We start from the raw sequence: 22,408 nt of genomic DNA, 5'->3' as shown, positions 1-22,408 counted from the left end.
AGTATGGAAAGATATGGGCTCTCAAAACTCTCACCTCCACTCTTTGATAAAACAGCACATCAGGTAAAATGAATAGCCTCCATTCTCTCCTTTACCACCAGGGGATCTTCAATAATTAATAGCTTAAAAATCATGGACATCCACACTGGACCACCATCCCCGTATCAACTGCATTGTGACTCAATAAGAATATAGGGAGAAGGAAAAAAGGCTCCAATGGTGTAGTAATATTAAAAACGAATGGTTCAATTTATTAAAACAGCAATAAGACTCTCATATTTACTAGAAATGTAAACAGCACATAACAAAAATGGATGCCTGGCGTCTTCCGCCAGTCTTACGTCACTTCCAGCATTACGTCACAGCCAATCTCTGGGATATCATACGCTATCTCATTGTTTCTTTTTTCCTGCACCACTCTAAACCCTGCAATTCTTCCTTCAGTTTGTAATGAGGAAGAAGATGGGGGGGATAAATGTAAGAATGACAGTTTTCAAACTAATAATACTAACCTTTCTAATTCTAACTAAGTGTGTGACCTATAGGCCACGACTGTCTTTCTTTGATGGAATTTGAATCAGCAACCAGCAGTCTGGTGAAAGAAGTTGCCATCCCAGATGCTAAGAGCCCTTTTGTCAATGGTTCCAGGTGTTACACTCTGGATGGTAAGCCATGCACAGGTTATGCAGTGACCACAGTCATTAAGTTCCCACATGTCTGGGTTATTGCTATATGAGGTTTGTTTGGAGGTCCTCAGGAGCTGTGGCCTATATTCTAAGATGATGGGGTAGGTGCAGTCACTGTAACATGAACTTCAAAAGGTCCACCACAGGGTTCACAAGTCTCTCCTGGACCCTGACCAAATAACCGGTTTACATTATTTCCAACCAGGTGCCTGGGTCGTTGTAAGGAAGCTTGAGGGACGAGACCACGCCAGCCACTGCAAGAAGCTGCTCAACCACACCAAAGAATGAGGAGTATCTTTGTTTATTTTTTTTTTGTTTAGTATATTTTAGCAAGGGTAACAATGAAAAGTATACCAACTTATTGTTTAAAGTTTATTCCCTGACAAGCGAAAGCGAACAGGACTAATTGCTGGCTCTACTCTGAATCTCCACCGAGCTTTAGTACCCCAGCGATGACAGCGGTACATGAATATATATATATATATATATATATATATATATATATATATATATATATATATACACACACATATATACAATGTTCATATTGGTATGGGGAATTTGGAAAACTAGTAAAGACTCCAAACAGACACTTGTCAATAGAATTTAACAATACATTTCTAGAGGGCAAAATTAGTTATAGTTTTAACAATAGCTCTGGTTCTTGCCAGTTTGGGTATCGAGACAACTAGGTAGCCTACAAGTATGCTTCAACTTTAGTTTGGTACAGCTTAAAAGGTAACTCGCCCCAATGCAAGAGGTTCATGCGAGCTGGTGAAACTTGTCCCAGCATCTTATGCTGTGGTCGATCGTAAGGATCTGTTGGCACAAGAGAAGGTAAGAATGGCAGGGACAGATAGAAGGGAATTGTTCACCAACCCCGACCAGGTCTGGGCACGGTTTCCTGCTTGTACAGGGTGGGGGCTTGAGCTTATGATACGATTGAACAATTTCTCATCCATTGTGGATGGGATATTCATTTAAACTATTGAAACCACAAGTACCCAACCCAAGTACAAGACACAGAGGATCCCAGACCAACCGGCCTTCATGTCCTCCTCTAAGTCATCCCTCCTGAAGAACAGAGTCTACATGTCAAACTGTGTTTTCCTTTTTATGGACTCATATGGACTGTAAGGACTGATTAATTTCCAGGTGAAGATCAAGATTCATCGAGGCACACATGGGAGCAGATGACAAAAGAGGAAGGACTGGTGAAATTTTAGAGTATTTAATAAGTATTGTCATAGTGTCTCCCAGTGTTAGTACTCCTGCAGCTCTAAAGAGCTGGCTGGGGCAGACTGACGCTGGTTGAGTCCCGTCTGGTAGTGGAAAACTTCCTGAGGTTGGAGAGAGGTGTTTGTGGAGTGGGGATATGTCCAGTGAAAGATTTGCACAGGGGCCAGTGAAAGGGCCCCTGTGCAAAGCACAGATGTTCATCTGAGGGGAATGTGTTCACTCTGCAAAGATATTATGTGTTATGGGTGGATGCGCACGCTTGTCTTTCTGTGTGTCTGATCAGCACATGGCGGGACCGTGGCGTGCCCCTGCAGATAATGTCCCATCTACAGGAATGGTAGTATAATCAGGGTATGCATTGTTCTCTGAAAACGCAGAATAAGGATTCATGCCAACGGTAAAAATGGGAGCCTTTGAATTGTTGTGGTGAGGGAAAGCGTCCATGATTTCAAGACCAGCCATGCGGATTCCTTTGTCTAGTTGAAGATGATGGCTTCCAGGTACAGGGGGCAGGAAATCATGCACACTGTTCCTGCCCAGACACACCCATAAGACTCCCTTAGTCATTGTTCATTGGTTGTTGTATAAACTCCTCCTGTTGGAGAGATTGCCTGTGCTTGATTGGCCTATTGTTATATAAATAAATAGTACTCAGAGCGTTCAGGCTAGTTGGTGGACCTGAGGCTGTAAGTACATAAGCTGTGGTCATGTCTGTTTACTTGGGGATATGCGGGAAACAGAGTGATATTAAGATGTGTAGAGCCAGTACTCCTAACGAGTATGCGCTATATGTTAAATTTCGTTTTCTGCCCAAAATTGTAATGAGTTTTGGGGCTAAGTGTGCTAAATTGTACTTTGGCATCAGTTTGGCTGGGCTGCATAGAAGTTCTGCCTGGTCATAGGTGGTGTTGCACACCTGTGGGAGGCTGGAGAACACAGTCTGGTTGGACGCATTGGGTACCGATCTTTATCTTTGAACCAATCAGTGGGAGTTTGTCTCACTGCGTAATCTGGGAAGGGGTACTTAAGGTGCCGAAGTCACGTGGTTCGGGGTTCCGGTCCAGAAGTTGTTGCTGACTCCATGGTCCTGGTCCTCCTGACCAGCCCCCGGGGCCTCATTTCCTCGGGTGCCGATCCATCCGTTTCTGAGCCTCAGAACTGGCGAGTTCGAGGCGCAGTAACTGGAAGACAGATTCTAAGCTGTTTTCCGGTGCCATGTCGGGTTTTGGAGAGGCCCAGCAATTCTACACATGATCAGGGGAGGACTCTTTGGTAAGAGAGACACGCACAAGGCTGGCTGCTCAGTAAGATCCTGGAAGCAGAGTTGCCATGGACATTGATTGAATCCACAATTCTTACTGTATCGCCGGACTGGCTGAAAAATTCTGGTACAGTAAGAAAAGTTCTTACTTCTACCCTTCCAGTTGTAACTAAGTTTCCAAGTTTCCAACCAAGTCTGCGTGAAAGACTTTGAAAGGCTAGAATTACCTGTTGGCTGCTAAACCAAAAAACGTAAGGATTTATCACACAGTTAAAGAGTCCAGTTGCAAACGGCTGTTCCCTAGACTGTGTACATAGAGAGAGACTTTTATTGAAGTCAACAGTTTCAAGCTCCTGGGCTAAACTCTACCCTGATACCCTCTATTCCCAACTTAGAGACTGAGTTTGTTCAATCGTTTTATGCAAAATAAAAATCCTAACAAGGAATTCAAGTGTTACTGGGTTATTAACCCTGGAAACCCCTAGACAAGAACAACGTGTACGAGCTGGAGGAGGTAATCGGTAAGCCCAGAAAATTTTAGCTACAGATGCATTATAGCATTAGACGGAACGGGTGTTTATTAGCACAGGAGATATGGATTACGCATTGCGTATAGTCATATTTCCATAACAATACTTGATGACTGTATATGGTCTTGTGTCCAAAGATCCAACTTTGGATTACAAAAGAGCCTTGGTAGAACTTGTCAATGAAGGCTCATCATTGGGTATTCTTGACAAGAAAGAAAAAAAATTCCTAATACCTTTAGCTCCACGTATTCCAATAATATATTACTCTCAGGGCTGGCTTAGCCCTTCCTTCTCTGGGCTGGCTGCTCAGCTGTCGGATAATTGCCAGCTCTCATCTCTCTTCAAAGATACAAAGCTGTCACTGATCCTGCTCTTCTGTCCTGCCTACTTAAGCTGTCCAGCTCACTTCATCTCTGCGGTTCTGTTTAAAGTCTGGTTTGCTGACATCCCCTCTGGCTCCTTATCCTGCTTGCTGTTGCTCCACTTGGATCCCTGACTTCTGGCCTTGCTGATTACCTGATCTGGTTATTGAACTCTGGACTGTCTGACTACTCGATCCGGTTACTGGACTCTGGCTATGCTTTGACTACGCTTACTCTATTTACCTTCTTATTTTTATTAATAAGCAAGTGTGATTTAATTGTACTTCTGTCTCAGTCTGGTTCATGGTTTTTGACAATTACCCTTCTAAGGTACACAAAAACCCAATCAATCCCCCTGGATGCCCTATTGTCAGTGGGATTGACTCTGTTACGTCTAGAATAGGACGATACATAGACTATTATCTTCAACCACTGGTCATTTTTGTCCCCTTTTATCTTAAGGATACTTGAGATACCATTAAAATTCTAGAAACAGTTGAGCACCAGGAAGGTTTGATTTTTCTGCCCTCTACACCTGCATTTGCCATGATTTGGGCATTGCAGCGGTAGAGTACTATCTATCTAAGAATTCAATCCTTCCTATAATACAACAGAATTTTAATATGGAATTGCTGAAGTTTGCAACTCAGCATAACTACTTTTGGTTCCAAAATCAATTTTATTCACAAAAACATGATGTGGGCATGGGGGCTATGTTCTCTCTGAGTTTAGCACATGGTACAGTGGGAGGAGGATGTCGTCTATATGCCCTCAGGAGACCAGAGTTAGTCCTGTCCAAGATATATAGATGACATCCTCCTCCTCTGGAAGGACGATATGGAATCTCTACATGTCTTCATGATCATGCTCAACGATAATACAAGCGATATCTCTCTAAGTCTGTACCACCTGCCCCACCCTTTTAGATTGTAAGCTCTTCTGAGCAGGGTCCTCTTAATCCTTTTGTATTTAATTGTATTGTAACTGTATTGTCTCCCTTTTATATTGTAAAGCGCTGCATAAATTGCTGGCGCTATATAAATCCTGAATAATAATAATAATAATAAGTTATGAGGATTAGTGATGGACGAACGTTTCGCCCGGCGGTCGTTTCGCGGCGAATTTCCGACATTCGCGGTCCGCACGTTCGAACGCCTTTTTCCGTCGTTCGCCGCGGCGGACTTACGTGTTTAATGTATACAAGAACTTTAACCTTTGGTGACACGTTTATCATGTGATACAGGACAGCCAATTGAGACATGACAGCACATGGACACTTGGACATTCCCCCTAACCTATAAATACACCCGATCCGGTGGCCATTTTACATTCTTTCTTCTGTTACGATAGGGACAGGTTCCTGTGTGGAGTAGGGAGAGATAAACCACTAGCTATTTGGTACACAAAAGTTCTTTTCAGGACTGGTATAGGTGTTAGGTGTTTATAGGTTTGCTGTGCTGCTGATTCTTGCAGCAGCCTGAGTGTCTTCTGTTAGTTTAGAGAAAGGGAAAGGACGGTGTATGCTACAGGGACAGCCAGATTAGTCTTTCATCATCATCATCATCATCATCATTAGCTGTTACTATCAGGTCCACAAAAGAGCTATTCCAGTAACCACTAATCGTTCCAGCCTACTCTTTTTTGCCAATTTGTATAGGGACAGGAAGGAAGCAGTGTTGTCAGGCAGTGAGGGTAATTTTAAAGACTTGCTGTTACTATTAGTTCCACAAAGGTTCTTTTCAGGACTGGTATCAGTGGTACGGTAATAGGCTTGTACACGTATAATATTCTTTCTTCCAAATATAGAAAGAATATTATACTTGACTGCTGCCCTTCTGCTGCAGTCTGCTAAACATTCACAACTCACTTGTTCCACAAAGCTCTTTATCAGGACTGGTAACTTGGTCTGTCTAGGGTGCTACGGTACATAGGCTTGAGTGCGGTACAGTCTGCTGTTCTGTAAGGACCGCTATCGGTCCACAATAGATAGGGTTGACGTGCACCACTGCTGACCGCTGCCCTATACTGCAGCAGTCCTTCAGCGGTATAGGGACTGACGTACAGTCTGCTAATCACTAACACACAACCTGCTTGTTCCACAAAAGTTCTTATAAGGACTGGTAACTTGGTATAGGGTGCTACGGTACATAGGCTTGAGTGCGGTACAGTCTGCTGTTCTGTAAGGACCGCTATCGGTCCACAATAGATAGGGTTGACGTGCACCACTGCTGACCGCTGCCCTATACTGCAGCAGTCCTTCAGCGGTATAGGGACTGACGTACAGTCTGCTAAACACTAATACACAACCTGCTTGGTCCACAAAAGTTCTTATAAGGACTGGTAACTTGGTATAGGGTGCTACGGTACATAGGCTTGAGTGCGGTACAGTCTGCTGTTCTGTAAGGACCGCTATAGGTCCACAATAGATAGGGTTGACATGCACCACTGCTGACCGCTGCCCTATACTGCAGCAGTCCTTCAGCGGTATAGGGACTGACGTACAGTCTGCTAAACACTAATACACAACCTGCTTGTTCCACAAAAGTTCTTATAAGGACTGGTAACTTGGTATAGGGTGCTAGGGTACATAGGCTTGAGTGCGGTACAGTCTGCTGTTCTGTAAGGACCGCTATAGGTCCACAATAGATAGGGTTGACGTCCACCACTGCTGACCGCTGCCCTATACTGCAGCAGTCCTTCAGCGGTATAGGGACTGACGTACAGTCTGCTAAACACTAATGCACAACCTGCTTGTTCCACAAAAGTTCTTATAAGGACTGGTAACTTGGTATAGGGTGCTACGGTACATAGGCTTGAGTGCGGTACAGTCTGCTGTTCTGTAAGGACCGCTATCGGTCCACAATAGATAGGGTTGACGTGCACCACTGCTGACCGCTGCCCTATACTGCAGCAGTCCTTCAGCGGTATAGGGACTGACGTACAGTCTGCTAAACACTAATACACAACCTGCTTGGTCCACAAAAGTTCTTATAAAGACTGGTAACTTGGTATAGGGTGCTACGGTACATAGGCTTGAGTGCGGTACAGTCTGCTGTTCTGTAAGGACCGCTATCGGTCCACAATAGATAGGGTTGACGTGCACCACTGCTGACTGCTGCCCTATACTGCAGCAGTCCTTCAGCGGTATAGGGACTGACGTACAGTCTGCTAAACACTAATACACAACCTGCTTGGTCCACAAAAGTTCTTATAAGGACTGGTAACTTGGTATAGGGTGCTACGGTACATAGGCTTGAGTGCGGTACAGTCTGCTGTTCTGTAAGGACCGCTATCGGTCCACAATAGATAGGGTTGACGTGCACCACTGCTGACCGCTGCCCTATACTGCAGCAGTCCTTCAGCGGTATAGGGACTGACGTACAGTCTGCTAAACACTAATACACAACCTGCTTGGTCCACAAAAGTTCTTATAAGGACTGGTAACTTGGTATAGGGTGCTACGGTACATAGGCTTGAGTGCGGTACAGTCTGCTGTTCTGTAAGGACCGCTATCGGTCCACAATAGATAGGGTTGACGTGCACCACTGCTGACCGCTGCCCTATACTGCAGCAGTCCTTCAGCGGTATAGGGACTGACGTACAGTCTGCTAAACACTAATACACAACCTGCTTGGTCCACAAAAGTTCTTATAAGGACTGGTAACTTGGTATAGGGTGCTACGGTACATAGGCTTGAGTGCGGTACAGTCTGCTGTTCTGTAAGGACCGCTATCGGTCCACAATAGATAGGGTTGACGTGCACCACTGCTGACCGCTGCCCTATACTGCAGCAGTCCTTCAGCGGTAAAGGGACTGACGTACAGTCTGCTAAACACTAATACACAACCTGCTTGGTCCACAAAAGTTCTTATAAGGACTGGTAACTTGGTATAGGGTGCTACGGTACATAGGCTTGAGTGCGGTACAGTCTGCTGTTCTGTAAGGACCGCTATCGGTCCACAATAGATAGGGTTGACGTGCACCACTGCTGACCGCTGCCCTATACTGCAGCAGTCCTTCATCGGTATAGGGACTAAGAGTTTTGTCACAGGGTCATTTAAAAAATGACAGGCAGAGGAAGAGGCAGGCCCTTCCGCAGGGGTGGTAGGGGTAGGGCAGGAGCAACAGGCTTGAGCCAAAGTGGGAAGTTGCAGAAGGTGCGTTCAATTACTTTAAAGGATGCACCAGACTTGGTTGAGTGGCTCGCTCAGCCTTACTCTTCTGCACCCTCCTCATCCTCTCGATCTGCACCCTCTTCTTCACTCTCTGCTATGTGCACCCCCAAAGACACTACCACCAACAACACCACCACCACCACCACCACCACATACCTTCCGCTTGAGTCACTGGAATTATTTTCGGATCCATATCAAGAGGACATTTCTGATGCGCAGCCACTCTTGGTATTGGATCAGGAAGAGGAGGCAGCAACAAGCGCTACTCAGCAGTCTGACGACAGTACCCAGATCAGCCCAAGGAGGAGGTTGGTCCCCGGTGTTGCTGCCTACTCCGAGATCTCTACTTATAGCGGTGGGGAAGGTGACGTTGATCATGACGTGTCTAGTGATGTCACGTGGGTGCCCACAAGAGAGGAAGAGGAGGGGAGTTCAGAGGGAGATATGGACCAGCAGATAGGGAGGAGAAGCAGCAATGACTTACATTGCACAGCAGGGACAAAGCAGACTGCAAATGTATCAGGAGCGAGTCATCGACCATGTACGGTCACATCTGGCGCTCCCAGGACACCGGCACATGGCTCCGCAGTGTGGGCTTTTTTTAACGTGTCCGCTGCTGACAATAGCGTTGCCATCTGCAATCTTTGCAGTCAACGCGTTAGTCGCGGTAAGCCCAATACTCACCTAGGGACGACCGCCTTAAGAAGGCACATGAGCAGCCATCACCGAGCCCAGTGGGAGCAACGGAACACACAAAGCCACACTGCAGGCTCTCACCGTCCAGCCTCGTCTTCTACTTCTCCTTCTCCTCTCTCCTCACAATTGTCCTCCACTCCACCTTCCATCACGCCAAGCTCACGTTTTTCTGCAAAAAGGCAGGCTTCCGTGGGCCTAATGTTTGAGCGTAAAAAAATGATGACGCCGGATAACCCTCTTGCCCAACGGTTGACGGCTGGCTTGTCAGAACTCATAGCCCGCCAACTACTGCCATATAAACTGGTGGACTCGGAGGCCTTTCGCAAATTTGTGGCCATTGGAACACCACAATGGAAGGTCCCAGGAAGGAAGTATTTCTCAGAGAAGGGCATCCCAGAGCTATATGGCCATGTTCAGCGGCAAGTGAATGTATCTCTGGCACACAGTGTCGGTGCCAAGATACATCTGACCACAGACACGTGGTCTAGCAAACACGGGCAGGGAAGGTATATCAGTTTTACTGCCCACTGGGTGAACCTTCTGACGGCTGTCAAGCATGTAACCCGTGGCACCTGTGTAGATTTGGTTTTACCGCCACGGATTGCATGCAGGCCTGACTCTTCTTCTCCTCCTCCTCCTACTCCATCCTCCTCCCTCTCCTCCTCAGCTGCCTCCTCCTTTTCCGCTGCTAGCGTCTCTTCCGCTGCACCGCCCAAGCTCCCCAGAACCTATTCCACATGCCAGGTGAGACGTTGCCATGCCGTGCTGCGTCTGTTGTGCCTGGAAGCAAAGAGCCACACTGGCCCGGCACTCCTTTCAGCTTTGCGTTCACAGGCAGATGAGTGGCTAACACCGCTCAATTTGACAGTTGGTAAAGTGGTGTGTGACAACGGTGCCAATCTGCTTAGCGCATTGAAACAGGGCAAAATCACGCACGTGCCGTGCATGGCACACGTCTTAAACTTGGTCGTGCAGCGATTCCTTGTCAAATACCCTGGGGTCCAGGACATCTTGCGGCAGGCAAGGAAAATCTCGGCCCATTTCAGAAGATCTTACACGCCCATGGCTCGCCTTGCTGACATTCAGCGGCGACACCATCTGCCGGTCAGACGTCTTATTTGCGATTGCCCGACGCGATGGAACTCAACCTTCTATATGCTTGATAGGCTGCTCCAGCAGAAACGTGCAGTTAACGTCTACCTGTATGAACTCTGCGAAAGAAACGGTTCTGGGGAGCTGGGTTTTTTTTCACCGCGCCAGTGGCTGCTCATGCGCGACACATGCAGACTTCTGCGGCCATTTGAGGAGATCACCAAACTGGTCAGTCGCAGCCATGGCGCCATCAGTGACATGGTACCTTATGCCTTCTTTATGGAGCGTGCATTGCGTCGTGTCATTGATCAGGCTGTGGAGGAGCAGGAGCGGGAAGATGAGGAAGTCGCAATGCTGGATGAATTCCCAGGGGGGGCTACTCTATCTGAGACAAGTCAACAACAGGAGTCTGATGAGGAGTCAGAGGAGGATGGTGCCGGGGCGGATGAGCAGGAGCAAGAAGAGCGTGCTTTAAACCTTTCTGGGATCCCTGTTGTGCGAGGATGGGGAGAGGAGAATGAAGAGGACGACATTATCCTGGATGATGAGCAGGAGCCAGGCCACCACACCGCTTCCACTTTAGTGCAAATGGGGGCCTTCATGCTCCAGTGTTTTAATAGGGACCCCCGTATAAAAAGCATGAGGGTCAAGGACCAGTACTGGGTGGCAACGTACTTAGACCCCCGGTACAAACACAAAATGGCGGAAATGTTACCGCCGTCGCAGAGGGCTGTCAGAATGCAGCAGTTCCAGGCCTTGCTTCGAGAAATGCTGCATTCTGCTTTTGCGTGCGCTGGCAGAGGAGCAATTCCCACTCCCAGAGAAGGATTTGCGGGTACCAATCCAACAGCGCCTGCAAGAAGAGGCCGGTTTGAAGATGTGTTGGTGACTTCGGATATGAGGTCATTCTTTCAGCCGACCCATCGACAGGTGTCATCCGGATCCAGCATCAGGGAACGCCTAGACCGTCAGGTGTCCGACTACATTGGGTTAACGGCCGATGTGGACGCTCTGAGGAGTGATGAACCCCTAGACTACTGGGTGGGCAGGCTTGACCTCTGGCCAGAGCTTGCCCAATTTGCAATCGAACTGTTGGCTTGCCCCTCATCCAGTGTCCTGTCCGAAAGGACGTTCAGCGCAGCAGGGGGGATTGTGACCGATAAGCGTACTCGCCTAGCTCACAACAGTGTTAACTACCTCACATTTCTAAAAATGAATGAGGCATGGATCTCGGAGGAATTCAACACATGTGACCAGTAGACCATGTATATGTCTATAAACTATTTTTTTAATCAAGCACACAGACCTTCTTAATTCATTTGGCTCACTTCCTTGACCCAAAAAAGCACACCGTACTATATGTCCCTACCCGCCTCTTTGAAGAGGTTGAGCGGTGTCATATTTCTACTGGGGCTGCTTATGATATCCCTGTGCTGTGCTGACTTCCTCCTGGGGGTTCTTATTATGAAGGGATCACACTATCCCTGTGCTGTGCTGACTTCCTCCTGGGGGTTCTTATTATGAGGGGATCACACCATCCCTGTGCTGTGCTGACTTCCTCCTGGGGCTGCTTACGGTGCTGCTGTCAGCGCTGTATGTCACGGTGCTGCTGTCAGCGATGTATGTCACGGTGCTGCTGTCAGCGCTGTATGTCACGGTGCTGCTGTCAGCGCTGTATGTCACGGTGCTGCTGTCAGCGCTGTATGTCACGGTGCTGCTGTCAGCGCTGTATGTCACGGTGCTGCTGTCAGCGCTGTATGTCACGGTGCTGATGTCAGTGCTCTGTATTACGGTGCTGCTGTCAGATGCCTCTATCACGGTGCATGTGTCATTCCGGTATGTCACGCTGCTGGTGATCATCTCCTGCACCCTCTTCTTTGCCTACCCTGGTCCCTGACCTTCCCTCTCCTCCATTGCCTTCATTAGCTCCATAGTCCTGAATTGTTAGAACAATTTCCCAAATAAAAAAAAAATGCTTGTAGTTATCGATCCCAAATTCACCTCATACATGTATTATGTCATTGTCCAGATGGTGGGACTACGTTTTACCTCCTAATAATTACCACGTGGCCGCAAATTCGACATGAAGGTTTGCAAAGTTCGCCTCCCATTGAAGTCAATGGGGCCCGCGGCGAACGTTCGGTTTCGCGAACGTTTGGGTCCGTTCGCATTTCGCGTTCGCGAAACGTCCCGTCGGAAGTTCGTCCATCACTAATGAGGATAGCTGTACCACTATCCATTTCTTGGATTTGGAAATTTCAGCTATAAATCATCATTTGGAATTCAAAAACGTATTTCAAGCCTACCGACCAGAATGGTTACATTCTGGTCGACAGCTGCCATTAGAGTCAATGGTTAACATCTGTTCCATGCAGTCAATTTCATCGACTGTGGCACAACTGTACTAATATCGTTTACTTCCAATGCCAATAACAGATCTCGAAAGAGAGATTTATGGAAAAGGGAATATAGATCTGTTGATTTGGATACAGATATAAATAGAGTTGCTTTGGTAGATAAAAATACTCTACTGTTTGATCACTCTAAATCTATTCAAGAAAACAAGTTTAACTGGTCTTTTTATTTACAACATAAGCAAACATAAGCAAACTAAAAAGATCCTTAACCACTTAAGGACCGCCACCTGTGTATTTACGTCGGCACATTGACATGGACAGGCACATGCACGTACCTTTACGTGCCTGTCTTCCAGTGGGTGGGGGTTCCGACCAGACCCCCTCCCGCTGGCAGCGGTGGTCCGTTTCACTTCAGGAGCAATCCGTAATGAGGGGGCGGGCATTGATTTCTTGCCACCCCCTCGCGATCGCTCCTGGCAAATGAGAAGCTTCCCTTGCCTGTGAACTGTAGACACAGGCAGGAGGAAGTGATGTCACTCTCCTCGCGGCGGTCTTTTTGACCGGAGCAGTGAGGAGAGAAGACATCATAGTAAGTGCACAAACACTACACTGACACGTAGGCAAAACAAATCCCCCCCAGTCACCCCGATCACCACCCAGATAACCCCCTGCCCCCCCCAGTCACAGTGTCACTGATTGCAGTGGTCATTTATTTACTGATCACTGCATTTAGTGTCATTTGTGACTGTAAAAAGTGTCAGGGCAGTTAGATTTAGGCCCCTTTAGATCCAGGGTAGCCCCCTACCCCCCTAATCCCTAATAAAGGTTTAACCCCTTGATTGCCCCCCAGGTAACCGTTTCACCCCATTTTGCCAGTGTCACTAAGGGATCATTTTTCTGATCGCTGCATTAGTGTTACTGGTGCCGCTAGGTAGCCAGTTATTTTTTTTTAGGTTCACTGCCAGGTTTTTACAGCGGTAGGTACCCCCATATACATCCTAATAAAGGTTTTAACCCCCTGATTGCCCCTAGAGTTAACCCTTTCACCAGTAATCACTGTATAAGTGTCACTGGTAATGCTGGATAGCCAGTTAGTTATTTTGTTATTTAGATTACCCATCAGGTTTTTATATAGCGTCAGGTACCCCCATATATTAACTAATAAAGGTTTTAACCCCCTGATTGCCCCTAGAGTTAACCGTTTCACCAGTGATCACCATATAAGTGTCACTGGTGACACTGGTTAACCAGTTAGTTATTTAGGTTCCCTGTCAGGTTTTTATATAGCGTCAGGTACCCCCATATATTACCTAATAAAGGTTTTAACCCCCTGATTGCCCCTAGTTAACACTTTCACCAGTGATCACCGTATAAGTGTTACGGGTGACGCTGGTTTGTTAGTTTGCTTTTTATAGCATCAGGGCACCCGCCATTTATTACCCAATAAAGGTTTAACCCCCTGATTGCCCAGCGGGTGATATCAGTTAGGTTTTAGGGTCATTGGGTTCAATTCAGATTATGTTCTGAATTTCTGCTTACTCACAATTTATTTTTATTTGATGTGCTTATTATTTACAGTTATTCAGAGCATCCATGGGGGCCAGGTTTTCTCCTCCTTTGCCATTTTGTACATGAGGTGGTGGGAGGAGCTTTACATCTTTTTCCCACAAAACCCCTTTGCCAACCATTTTTATTGGCACAGACGTTTTATAGTAGACCTGTTTATTATATGACAGGGGGTCCCATATAAAACTTTACATCAGTTTTTGCGATATGCCAATGATAACAAGCTAAAGCTACAATTTACCTTTAAGACAGTTGGCAATACCATGCATTTTTTGGATATTACCCTTTTCTGTGATGGTGATACTGGGTGCATAATTCTTAAAACATATAGAACAGGGGTCTTAAATTCAAATTTACAGAGGTCTGGTCAGCAAAATTTCTTTCCGGCAGAGGTCTGAATCTCGTTAGTGCTATAACATATCACGTTTCCCCTGTACATCATTGTCTTCAGCATACCTTTCACATCATAGTCCCCTTTACATCACAGTCCCCTCTTTAAAGCAGTCCCACAGTAGGGATGGCCTTGCGGTTTGCCCGGTGGTTGGTTTGCGGAGAATTTTGCGTGTTCGTGATTCGCCAAATCAGCGGACTTCTGGCGCTGGTCGCCCGGCGGACATATGCGTTTACATCGTGAAAGAACTTTGACCCATGATGACACATCCATCAGGGGGTACAGGACAGCCAATTGAGACATTTCAGCACATGGACAATTGGACATTCCCCTACCTTATAAATAGACCTGATCTGAAGGCCATTTTACATTCTGTCTTTTGACGGAGTGGGGAGAGGTTGCTGTGTGGAGCAGGGACAGACTGTAGTGACACAAATCACTAGCTATTAGGTCCACAAAAGTCCTTTTAAGGACTGGTATAGGTGTACAGTATATAGGGTTCTGGTGCACTGCTGCTGACTGCTGTGCTGCTGATTGCTGAGTGCACTGCTGACCGATTCTGCAGCTGTCTTTTGTCAGTGTAGGGACAGGACGCTGTGTGGAGCTGGGACAGTCAGTTTAATCACTAGCTATTACTTTTAGGTCCACAAAGGTCCTTTTAAGGACTGGTATAGGTGTGTAGTATATAGGGTTCTGGTGCACTGCTGCTGACTGTTGTGCTGCTGATTGCTGAGTGCACAGCTGACCGATTCTGCAGCTGTCTTTTGTCAGTGTAGGGACAGGACGCTGTGTGGAGCAGGGACAGTCAGTTTAATCACTATCTATTACTATTAGGTCCACAAAGGTCCTTTTAAGGACTGGTATAGGTGTACAGTATATAGGGTTGTACACGTATAATATACTTTCTTTCAAATATAGAAAGCCTATTATACTTGACTGCTGACCGATTCTGCAGCTGTTTTTTATCAGTGTAGGGACTGAGGTACAGTCTGAAAAAACACTAGCTACTAGGTCCACAAAGGTCCTTTTAAGGACTGGTATAGGTGTACTATTTGGTGTGCAGTATGCAGGGGTGTAATAAACGTATAAAATACTTGCACATATAGAAAGCATATTATAGTGCACTTCCACTGTGCAGCATTGTGACTGCTGAGCAGTTCTGCAGCGATACTACAAAGAGTGACAAACGCAATTAAAAAAAAGTGTTATAACTGGTGTGATAGACCAGTGGCCCCCAAAAACGACAGATTGACGTGGGGTGTTATATACCTTCTTCCACATACATACTGCACTTCTCTAGAGACTTTTGTCACAGGGTCATTTAAAAAATAACAGGCAGAGGAAGAGGCAGGCCCTTCCGCAGGAGTGGTAGGGGTAGGGCATGAGCAACAAGCTTGAGCCAAAGTGACAAACTGCAGAAGGTGTGTGCGATTACGTAAAAGGATGCTATAAATACAGAAAAAATCAGCGCAGTACAACCCCTTTACGAAAAGCTGCTGAACACCAAGGATCAATTACCAAATCCCAAAATACAATATATCAAAAAGATGGTACAGCGCTCTAACTAAAATAAAATGATTACTGACATATTCAAATTAATAAAAAGTCCAAAGATAGCTTTTGAGTCAAAAAGTCCACGTGAGGAATCTTCAGTGGTATACAGTCAGTTCATGCATAAAGTGACTTAGTGCCAAGGGGGGGACCACCACCAATGGTAAAATTGGCTGCTCACCTCATCATATGGACCCTTTAAATTACAGAGGGTCGTATGTACTTAAATATCAACTCGTCCAATCGCTGTACTCCTCTCCGACAATATCCGACCGATTCACAAACGAAAACACAGCTTTCTCCCATTCAGAGTTAAATGAACTGACACGTTCGTGGAATACCCACACTGGATCAGTATATAGCAGTATTCACAATTCCTCATACCATGTGGATAGAAAGACAGGCCATAGTGCTCTCCATAGAAAAACGTTTTAATGACGAATATACATAAAAAACACACTTACAATAACGAAGCTTCATACGATCTTTAAAATGATCAATGACCGCGGGTGACGTCACGTGATCTCCGTCCGTACGTTACGTCCCTATGGGCGGGACTTCATCAGCGGACACGGAAACTACGTGACACCCGATATATGAATAGACAATACGGGGTTCCTATAGTACGCTTACGGTGAGCACGACGTGACGGACAGCCTCTCCATGTTTACGAAAGTTACCAAGGTAACAACACATCCTGTTGTGTAGTATGAATCTACACCATAACAGGCAAAGACCTCAGGGAAGCCCTTGTGAATTTAAACAAATGTTACCAAGTTAACGGCTCATCCCATCATGCCTATCCGCACTATGCAAATGAGCACAGCAACGAGCGGAATTTAAAAAAGGAATCATATAAATATTTGCAAACATTGCCGTTGCCACAATGAATCCCTTCCCCTTATGTATATAATGTAATCAAATAAATAAAAACTGCTTAATGGGTACCAATACAAAAGAACCCCATTATTAAACACATTTTTAAATTGCAAAGCATGAACTTTTTTCTCCAAACTTGAGTTTACAAAAGTCCACCTCCTACAAAATGCAAATAAAGATGTGTTTCGAACTTAATATTCAAAAACAATTAAGAATATTAAAATGTGTATAATACACATATCAACGTGACATCACCTGCGGCCAATAAATTAAATAGTACTAAAAATACAATAAAAAGTAAACAATAAAATCATCGATCAGTAATAAAACAGTTAATATCAAAATCGACATTCAATCCACCAGGCGTTAATACATTGGTCTCATATATCCAGTAAGATTCCCTACGACTTAACTGGCGTATGAAATTACCCCCCCTCCAATGTTTTGTGACCCTCTCAATCCCCCAAAACTTTAGGCCTTTAGGGTTTTGCTGATGGAATTGTTTAAAGTTTCGGGACACATTGTGGGTTTTCAGACCTTTTTTAATATTATCTACATGTTCTGCTAAACGCACATGTAAAGGTCTAGAAGTGCGTCCTATATATTGTAACCCACATTCGCACTCTAACATGTAAACCACTCCGATCGTGTCACATGTAATCAATTGCCGAATATCGTATTCCCTATTAGTTGCAGAGGCCAGAAACTTCTTCCGTTTCTTAATGTTAACTTTAGAATGCTTACACGGCTTGCACCGCCCACAAGCATAAAACCCCCCCAAAAAGGAGAACAATCTGTTCTCTGATGGAATAGGGGGGTTAAGAACACTGGGAGCAAGACGGTCCCTCAGAGAGGGAGCTTTTTTATAAATAAACTGTGGGCGAGTAGGTAGTACGGGTCCCAAAATTTTGTCCTGCTTTAAAATGGACCAATGTTTAGACACTATCTTTTCAAATTTTTTGTGTTGAACATTGTAATCTAAAATCATTCTAAAATTTTGCTCACTATTATTAGTCTCCCTAGGTTGACTGGAGACTAAAGTAGTCCTATCAATCTGTTTGACCTTTTCAAATTCTGCCTTCAAGACCGACCGATCATATCCCTTCTGTTCAAATCTGGAGATCAACACATCGGATTGAGATATATAATCCTCACTCCTCGTGCAATTACGATGTAACCTAATGAATTGTCCCCTGGGGATGTTGCACAACCAAGATTGGTGATGACAACTCCCCAGGGGAATATAAGCATTACGATCAGTAGGTTTAAAATGGTTAACCAACCTGAAGTTACCCAAATCTTTGTTGATCTCCAGATCCAAAAAGACTACATGATCTTGACTCACATTCCATGTGAGCGAAATATTCCTATCATTGGAATCCAATGATTGAATAAAAATATCGAGTGACGATCTAGTACCATCCCAAATCAAAATAAGATCGTCTATAAATCTACGGTAGCACACCAGTTCTGGGGGGCGATGTTTAAAAACTGCTTCTTCCTCCCAGTGGGCCATAAATAAGTTGGCCACACTGGGAGTAAAACGAGCTCCCATCGCAACCCCTCTGGTCTGTAAATAAAACTCCTTGCCATACCAAAAATAATTTCGGCTCAGACAAAAGTTTAAACAAGTCAGCAAAAATTCCTGATGTCTACCCGACAATGCCGATGATGACAAGGCCCACTCGACTGAGGTCATAGCGTCATCATGACCTATGATGGTGTATAGGGAGCCTACATCAGCTGTCACCAAGATACTGGAAGGGGAACATCCCAATTCTTCCAAAATTTGTATAATATGTTTAGTATCTTTTAGGTATGTCGGAGTATTCACCACTAAAGGCTGAAGAAAAAAGTCAATATATTGACCCAATCTAGCAGATACGGAATCAATACCGTTCACTATAGCCCTACCTGGGGGATTGGTACTGTCTTTATGGATCTTAGGGAGAAAATATATTATAGGGGTTCTACAAAACAAAGGGTCTAGATATGCTGCTTCCTTTTTGGATAAGATCCTTTGGTCTTTTCCATCTTCTACAATGGAATGCAGTTCATCTTTGTACATTAACATTGGGTCTCTATTTAGGATTTTGTACGTATCCTCATCATTTAGTAGTCGGGACATCTCCCTTTGGTAATACTCCTTACTTAAAATTACCAAACCCCCCCCCCTTATCTGCGGGCCTTATGACAATCTCTTTGCGTGCTTCTAGAGACTTCATACCTCGCTTGATATATTGGGGATCCATAATTTTCTTAACCCTTAATTCTTCCAGATCTTTTGTGACCATATTTTTAAATACTTCCATATATTTATTCTCCACATTAGGAGGGTTAAAAATGGACTTATTACGTAAATTAGAATGGTCACCCCCACCCCGTGTGGGGCCTACACGTGAATTAGACAAAAAATATTTTTTTATATTCAAGGTCCTAACATATTTCTGAAGGCTCACATATGTCTGGAATTTGTTTAAATTTTTTACGGGTGCAAATTTCAGGCCTCTGTCTAATACTTTAATTTCATCAGTGTTTAATGCAATACCACTCAGGTTATAGATCCCCATACCTATTGGGGTTTTGGCCTTTTGTAGTCGCCTACCCCCTCGTTTTCCTCTCTTTCTTTTCGTTTCCTGAGAGGACCCGCACTGGGTGGGGTGTGAGGAGGAGGTTGTCTCCACCATTCCCCAACATTGGGTCTGTATACTGGTGGAACTTGCTCCTGCCTCCTGTGAAAATCCCCTCCTCCATAAGGTGCCTGATTAGCTAATGGTGCATATTTATTATAGGTGGGTATTGGTCTTTCTGGGGGAAAATAAGGTCTCCCTCCTCTCTGCTGACTTCCTCCCTCCCCATACTGGTTATTCGTCCTCCAATCATTAGATTGATTTACATAATGAGGAGAGGGGGGATACTGATTATCCCTCATGGGCCATGATTGCCGATTCTCTCCTCTACCTCTTCCTCGTTTGTTTTTACCCCTCCTACCATTTCCCTGAGCATAATTGTTCCCCTGTGTTGGAAACTGACTAAATTGCTGGGGTGAAGCATATGTATGGGTAGGCTCTACACTCAGAGGGCCTTTCTCTGTGTTTTTATTAGTCTCACCTGTGGGGTTCTGACTAATGTTGGTAGCTGAATTAGAGGCTGCTTGCCACTTAAAAATGTTACCCCCTCCAAAGTCATCAAGATCTCTCACAAATTTTTTCTTTTTCTTATTTTGGATCTCTAAATCCCATTTGATAAGTTTATTCTTAAGTTCAGCAGACAATTTAATAAACTCCTCACTCTCCTTGTGAGACTCCAAATTTTTGGTGATTTCTTTAATTTGAGAGTCCAAAACATCCATCTTCCTTTGCTTACGCAATAGAAGAAACTCCAATAACTCAAAACCCTTTTCAAGGAAGAAATTACTCCATTCTATCATTGAGCTTTCATCAATCAGACCATCATTGGGTGGTACGTCCCACCTCAAGCGTCTGGGTATGAGTTTAGCTGACAGATATTGTTTGAATGACGTAATATCCCACCAAGTTTTTATCTTTTTTTCAAATATATGTCCCAGTTTCTTAAATGCCTGGGACATATCATTGATAGGTTCAGCCATAAGACCCCGAGAGAACACTTCACTTATTTTAACTTCCCGTTTCTCAATATATTGAAAAACATCCATAACTGCTGCTAGATTTAAAGATAATTAACAGTCAAACTATAAATACAGAAAAAATCAGCGCAGTACAACCCCTTTACGAAAAGCTGCTGAACACCAAGGATCAATTACCAAATCCCAAAATACAATATATCAAAAAGATGGTACAGCGCTCTAACTAAAATAAAATGATTACTGACATATTCAAATTAATAAAAAGTCCAAAGATAGCTTTTGAGTCAAAAAGTCCACGTGAGGAATCTTCAGTGGTATACAGTCAGTTCATGCATAAGTGCCAAGGGGGGGGACCACCACCAATGGTAAAATTGGCTGCTCACCTCATCATATGGACCCTTTAAATGACAGAGGGTCGTATGCACTTAAATATGAACTCGTCCAATCGCTGTACTCCTCTCCGACAATATCCGACCGATTCACAAACGAAAACACAGCTTTCTCCCATTCAGAGTTAAATGAACTGACACGTTCGTGGAATACCCACACTGGATCAGTATATAGCAGTATTCACAATTCCTCAGACCATGTGGATAGAAAGACAGGCCATAGTGCTCTCCATAGAAAAACGTTTTAATGACGAATATACATAAAAAACACACTTACAATAACGAAGCTTCATACGATCTTTAAAATGATCAATGACCGCGGGTGACGTCACGTGATCTCCGTCCGTACGTTACGTCCCTATGGGCGGGACTTCATCAGGCCTAAAGTTTTGGGGGATTGAGAGGGTCACAAAACATTGGAGGGGGGGTAATTTCATACGCCAGTTAAGTCGTAGGGAATCTTACTGGATATATGAGACCAATGTATTAACGCCTGGTGGATTGAATGTCGATTTTGATATTAACTGTTTTATTACTGATCGATGATTTTATTGTTTACTTTTTATTGTATTTTTAGTACTATTTAATTTATTGGCCGCAGGTGATGTCACGTTGATATGTGTATTATACACATTTTAATATTCTTAATTGTTTTTGAATATTAAGTTCGAAACACATCTTTATTTGCATTTTGTAGGAGGTGGACTTTTGTAAACTCAAGTTTGGAGAAAAAAGTTCATGCTTTGCAATTTAAAAATGTGTTTAATAATGGGGTTCTTTTGTATTGGTACCCATTAAGCAGTTTTTATTTATTTGATTACATTATATACATAAGGGGAAGGGATTCATTGTGGCAACGGCAATGTTTGCAAATATTTATATGATTCCTTTTTTAAATTCCGCTCGTTGCTGTGCTCATTTGCATAGTGCGGATAGGCATGATGGGATGAGCCGTTAACTTGGTAACATTTGTTTAAATTCACAAGGGCTTCCCTGAGGTCTTTGCCTGTTATGGTGTAGATTCATACTACACAACAGGATGTGTTGTTACCTTGGTAACTTTCGTAAACATGGAGAGGCTGTCCGTCACGTCGTGCTCACCGTAAGCGTACTATAGGAACCCCGTATTGTCTATTCATATATCGGGTGTCACGTAGTTTCCGTGTCCGCTGATGAAGTCCCGCCCATAGGGACGTAACGTACGGACGGAGATCACGTGACGTCACCCGCGGTCATTGATCATTTTAAAGATCGTATGAAGCTTCGTTATTGTAAGTGTGTTTTTTATGTATATTCGTCATTAAAACGTTTTTCTATGGAGAGCACTATGGCCTGTCTTTCTATCCACATGGTATGAGGAATTGTGAATACTGCTATATACTGATCCAGTGTGGGTATTCCACGAACGTGTCAGTTCATTTAACTCTGAATGGGAGAAAGCTGTGTTTTCGTTTGTGAATCGGTCGGATATTGTCGGAGAGGAGTACAGCGATTGGACGAGTTGATATTTAAGTACATACGACCCTCTGTAATTTAAAGGGTCCATATGATGAGGTGAGCAGCCAATTTTACCATTGGTGGTGGTCCCCCCCTTGGCACTAAGTCACTTTATGCATGAACTGACTGT

At 44.5% G+C, this 22,408-nt stretch overlaps 1 protein-coding gene across 2 annotated transcripts in view; it reads right to left on the bottom strand.

Moving 5' to 3' along the window:
* Positions 1–22,408, bottom strand: part of LOC143923646 (up-regulator of cell proliferation-like) — a 49,723-nt gene that overhangs the window by 7,612 nt on the left and 19,703 nt on the right. The window contains exon 1 of one of the 2 annotated variants that reach the window (XM_077447454.1): positions 35–1,076. The exons of the other annotated variant lie outside the window; for it this stretch is intronic. The gene's annotated coding sequence lies outside the window, so the exon portion shown is untranslated. Of the gene's footprint in view, positions 1–34; positions 1,077–22,408 lie in introns of those variants that run through there. 2 annotated transcript variants of the gene reach the window in all.

Source organism: Lithobates pipiens, unplaced genomic scaffold (assembly GCF_037356315.1).
Source record: "Lithobates pipiens isolate NorthernLeopardFrog02 unplaced genomic scaffold, aLitPip1_a1.2 Scaffold_22, whole genome shotgun sequence".
Classification (NCBI taxonomy): domain Eukaryota; kingdom Metazoa; phylum Chordata; class Amphibia; order Anura; family Ranidae; genus Lithobates; species Lithobates pipiens.
Note: the sequence above shows the minus strand (reverse complement) of the source record. Positions and strands in the feature narration are given on the sequence as shown.